At 48.4% G+C, this 5,892-nt stretch overlaps 1 pseudogene; it reads right to left on the bottom strand.

Annotated features, from left to right (window-relative positions):
* Positions 1-4,344: 4,344 nt before the first annotated feature.
* LOC135052443 (5S ribosomal RNA) lies at positions 4,345-4,463 on the bottom strand (annotated as a pseudogene).
* Positions 4,464-5,892: the final 1,429 nt, after the last annotated feature.

The raw sequence follows: 5,892 nt of genomic DNA, 5'->3' as shown, positions 1-5,892 counted from the left end.
TGTACCCTTGTGTCAGGGACAGATGAGTCATCAGTGATATGCAAAACATTTTTTATTACAATAATCATATATTGAATACTTTCCTGCCATTTTGGCTGTAACTTTGCATTATCGTAGTCGACACTGGAGTCAGACTCCGTGTCGATATCAGTGTCTATTATTTTGGATAGTGAGCATTGAGAGACTCTGAAGGTCTCTGCGACATAGGGACAGACATGGGTAGATTCCCTGTCTGTTCTCTAATCTTTTGTGCAATAAATTTTCCTTAGCACTTAATTTCACATATCCAAACAGGTGTCGTCATTGTCGACGGAGACACCACTCACACACACATTTGCTCCATCACCTCCTTAGGGAAGCCTTTTACCTCAGACATGTCGACACACACGTACCGACACACCACACACTCAGGGAATGCTCATCTGAAGACAATTCCCCCACAAGGCCCTTTGGAGAGACAGAGAGAGAGTATGCCAGCACACACCCCAGCGCTATAAACCCAGGAATAACACAGTAACTTAATGTTAACCCAGTAGCTGCTGTTTATATTGATTTTTGCACCTAATTATGTGCCCCCCCCCTTTTTTTTACCCTCTTCTACCGTGTATCTGCAGGGGAGAGCCTGGGGAGCTTCCTCTCAGTGGAGCTGTGGAGAAAAAATGGCGCAGGTGAGTGCTGAGGAAGAAGCCCCGCCCCCTCGACGGCGGGCTTCTGTCCTGCTTAAATATACATTTTCTTGGCGGGGGCTCATACATATATACAGTGCCCAACTGTATATATGTGTACTTTTGCCAAAAGAGGTCCATATGCTGCCCAGGGCGCCCCCCCCCTGCGTCCTGCACCCTTACAGTGACCGGAGTATGTGAAGTGTGTGGGAGCAATGGCGCACAGCTGCAGTGCTGTGCGTTACCTCAGTGAAGAACGGAGTCTTCTGCCGCCGATTTCGAAGTCTTCTTGCTTCTCATACTCACCCAGGTTCTGTCTTCCGGCTCTGCGAGGGGGACGGCGGCGCGGCTCTGGGATCTGACGACGAGTGTGAGATCCTGTGTACGATCCCTCTGGAGCTAATGGTGTCCAGTAGCCTAAGAAGCAGGACCTAGCTTCAGAGAGTAGGGCTGCTTCTCTCCCCTCTCTCCCACGATGCAGGGAGTCTGTTGCCAGCAGACCTCCCTGAAAATAAAAAACCTAACAAAATACTTTTTCACAGCAAGCTCAGGAGAGCTCACTGAACAGCACCCAGCTCATCCGGGCACAGTCTCAAACTGAGGTCTGGAGGAGGGACATAGAGGGAGGAGCCAGAGCACACCAGAGACTAAATTCTTTCTTAAAGTGCCCATGTCTCCTGTGGAGCCCGTCTATTCCCCATGGTCCTTAAGGAGTCCCCAGCATCCACTAGGACGTTAGAGAAAAATGTTTAAAAAACGGTAAAAAACACGAAAAAAAATAGCGTGGGGTCTCCCTCCTAAGCATAACCAGCCTTGGGCTCTTTGAGCCGGTCCTGGTTGCCAAAATCCGGGAAAAAAATGACAGGGGATCCCCCGTATTTTAACATCCAGCACTGGGCTCTGCGCCTGGTCCAAAAAATACGGGGGACAAAAAGAGTAGGGGTCCCCCATATTTTTTGTACCAGCACCGGGCTCCACTAGCTGGACAGATAATGCCACAGCCGGGGGACACTTTTATACCGCTCCCTGCGGCCGTGGCATTAAATACCCAACTAGTCACCCCTGGCCGAGGTACCCTGGAGGAGTGGGGACCCCTTCAATCAAGGGGTTTCCCCCCCAGCCACCCAAGGGCCAGGGGTGAAGCCCGAGGCTGTCCCCCCCATCCATGGGCTGCGGATGGGAGGCTGATAGCCTTTTGTGAAATTAAAGAATTTTGTTTTTTGCAGCAGAACTACAAGTCCCAGCAAGCCTCCCCCGCAAGCTGGTACTTGGAGAACCACAAGTACCAGCATGCGGGGGGGGGGAAACGGTCCTGCTGGTACCTGTAGTTCTTCTGCAAAAAAATACCCAAATAAAAATAGGACACGCACACCGTGAAAATACAACTTTATTTCACACATGCCAACACATACATACTTACCTATGTTGACACGCCGACTGCCACGTCTCCAATGTCGACGAATCCGGGGTACCTGAAAATAAAATTATACTCACCTGATCCAGTGTCCAGTTCTTTTATTGTAATCCACGTACTTGGCAAAACAAAAAAACGCATTTAACCGAACCAGACGGACTGAAAGGGGTCCCATGTTTACACATGGGACCCCTTTCCCCGAATGCAGAGACCCCCCGTGACTCCTGTCACAGAATGTCCCTTCAGCCAATCAGGAAGCGCCACGTATTGGCACTCTCCTGATTGGCTGTATGCGCGTCGGAGCTGTCAGACGCGCATCGCACGGCCCCCTCCATTATCTTCAATGGTGGGAACTTTGCGGTCAGCGGTGAGGTCACCCACGGTCAGCGGCTGACCGCGGGTAACCCCACCGCTGACCGCAAAGTTCCCACCATTGAAACTAATGGAGGTGCTGTGCGATGCGCTGTCTGCCAGCTCAGACGCGCATAGGGAATAAGGAGAGTGCCAGGACGTGGCGCTACCTGATTGCCTGAAGGGACCTTCTGTGACAGGAGTCACAGGGGGTCTAAGCATTTGGGGAAAGGGGTCCCATGTGTAAACATGGGACCCCTTTCAGTCCGTGTGGATCGGGTAAATGCGTTTTTTTATTTTGCCAAGTACGAGGATTACAAATATCACTGGACACTGGATTTAGGTGACAAATATTTGGATAGGAGCCCGCTGGTGGCGCAAGCACTGTGCGGTTACCGTGATGAGTTGCCGCAATAGTCAAATGTCCATAGGAGAACGCTGGACGAGTCCAAAAACTTCTTATTAATGTTTCTCATATACATCCAAGTCCATAAGGTAATATATGAAAGAAAAAAACAAATGGTATACAGAGGGTCAGTTTAAATTCCCAGAGTCAGTGGGTAATAAAGAGGTGACTTCTTCCAGGATTCCTTATACCGTGGTGGCTTTACGAGTGTGTTTCTATCTGTAAAGGTTCACCCTGGTGTTTTGGGGAAAAAGCAAGCTCCTCACATGTGTGCTTACTTCAAAGTATCCCAGAAAAACATATAAAGGTTTCTTTATAGTCTCTGAACGTGCAGTGTCTTTCACCCGATACAGATGGTGTCTTAGATAATCTCGTGCACTCTTTATTAAAATTAATGCTCACATTTGTGCTTACTTTAAAAGACGCCGTTCTTCCATATAACGGTTTCTTTTTCAGTTGGTCCTCATCCCGTCTTCATACACTTCCTGGCTTCGTATTAGGCTCGGTATTAAGCATAAACACGAAGGGACGTGTGAAGATTCATATAAATTTATTGTAAAATTACTTAAAAAAATTAATTTTGGTAATTCACCACAAAAAGGAGACCAGCAAAACAGATGGAATGCAGTTCAGTACAACAGTAACATAAGATGTTTAACCCGGGGTATCTCACCGCTAAACTGTCTGGAAGAACTGGTATCAGTGGTGTTCCAAAATCCTCACATACTCCACCAACGCGTTTCAACTGGTTCAGTCTTTGTCAAGACCTTGTCAACAAAAAATACTGGTACAAAAAATATGGGGGACCCCTACTCTTTTTGTCCCCCGTATTTTTTGCACCAGGACCAGGCGCAGAGCCCGGTGCTGGTTGTTAAAATACGGGGGATCACCTGTCATTTTTTCCCCGTATTTTGGCAACCAGGACCGGCTCAAAGAGCCCGAGGCTGGTTATGCTTAGGAGGGGGGACCCCACACATTTTTTTTCTGATTTTTACCCCATTCCATTAAAAAATATATATATATATTTAAAAATATGTAAATAATACTTGTGCCTCCTAAATAGACAAACCAAGTACCTAATTCCTTCTAATATAAATAGATATGCTATTACCAATAAAAAAAAACACAAAAAAAAACATGTTTTAAATTTTTTTATTAGATTCCGCCAGCAAAGTGTGGCGTATTGAAAATTACGAATTTACTGTCTAAAAGCACTGTTGTCGAATTTACAATCTTCAATTGAATATACCTTTGTCGAAATGCCGCATTTGTACCATTGCAGAAATGTCGAATTTGACAAATGTCGAATTTCAAAAAGTCGAATTTGGAATGGCCATTTTTTTGACGAAAAGTACTGAATTGCATTGTCGATTTTTTTTGGGGGGGCGAAAATGTCCCGTTTTTCGACATTTTTTGGGAATTCGACCGCAATTGCATATACCCCATAAAGTCGCTGGTATTAGTATTGATTTCTAAGATACCAAGCTCAATGTATGTTAAGATAAAAAAACCTACAGTCCCTAATATTCCCTGGTAGTCTCCCATCCAAGCACTGACCAGGGCCGACAGTGCTTAGCTTCCAAGATAAGATGAAGTTGGGCACATCCAGTGTGATATGACCATAGGTTGGTATCATTTTTATCAAACATCGTCAAATTTGGATATATAAACATATGACATCTAAAATGCTTGGATTATATAGCATCTAAATAGACGTGGAGAAATGCATCTATATGACGGCCGGATAGATCAATATTGTGAGAATATCAATAAATAGGTGATTGAGTATCTCAAGAAAGACACTCCCATACTGCCACACCCCACACTGCTCGCACCCCTGCACTTGTACACTGCCGGCACTCCTGCACTGAGGACACCTTCCACACTGCCAATACTGCTGGCACCCCTGCACTGAGCACACCTCCAGCACTCCCACACTGCCGACACTGTTGGCACCCCTGCTCTGAGGACACCTCCGGCACTCCCACACTGCTAACACTGCCGGCACCCCTGTACTGAGGACACTGCTGTCACTCCTGCACTGAGGACACCTCCAGCACTTCAGCTTTGCCAACACTGCAGGCACCCCTGTACTGAGGACACTGCTGGCACTCCTGCACTGTGGACACCTATGGCACTCCCGCATTGACGGCACTGCTGGCATCCCGCCCTGCCGACACTGCTGGCACCACCACAGTGAGGACACCACTGGCACTCCTGCACTGCCGACACTGCCGGCACCACTGCACTGAGGACATAGCTGACAACCTTGCACTACTGACACCACCGCACTTAGGACACAGCTGGCACCCTTGCACTACCGACACTGTTGGCACCACCGCACTGAGAACACCACTGGCACCCCTGCTCTACCAGCACCACCACACTGAGGACACCGCTGACACCCCTGCACTACCGACATTACTGGTCTAAGGACACCACTGGCACCCCTGCACTGCTGACGCTGCAATCACCAATGCAATGAGGACACTGCTGTCACCCTTGCACTACCGACACTGCTGGCACCACTGCTCTGAGGACACAGCTGACACCCCTGCACTACCACACTGCCGGCATCACTGCATTAAGGACACCACTGACACTGCTGCACTTCCGACTTTACCATTCTAAGGACACCGCTGGCACCCCTGCACTACCGACACTGCCGGCATCACTGCATTAAGGACACCACTGACACTGCTGTACTTCCGACTTTACCATTCTAAGGACACCGCTGGCACCATTGCTTTGCTGATACTATGGCACTGAGGATACCGCTAGCACCCTTGCACTGCTGACACTGTTGGCACCATCGCACTGAGGACACAGCTGGCACCATTGCACTTCTGATACTGTCGGCAACACCGCACTGAGGACACTGCTGACACCCCTACACTACCGACTTTACTGCTCTTAGGACACCGGTGGCACCCCTTCACTGCCGACACTGCTGGTACCAATGCACTGTGTATACCGCTAGCACCCTTGCACTGCTTACACTGTCAACACCACTGCACTGAGGACACTGCTGGCACCCTTACACTGCTGACACTGTC

Source organism: Pseudophryne corroboree, chromosome 2 (assembly GCF_028390025.1).
Source record: "Pseudophryne corroboree isolate aPseCor3 chromosome 2, aPseCor3.hap2, whole genome shotgun sequence".
Lineage (NCBI taxonomy): Eukaryota > Metazoa > Chordata > Amphibia > Anura > Myobatrachidae > Pseudophryne > Pseudophryne corroboree.
The sequence above is the reverse complement of the archived record's forward strand: the minus strand, read 5'-3'. Positions and strand labels throughout refer to the sequence as shown.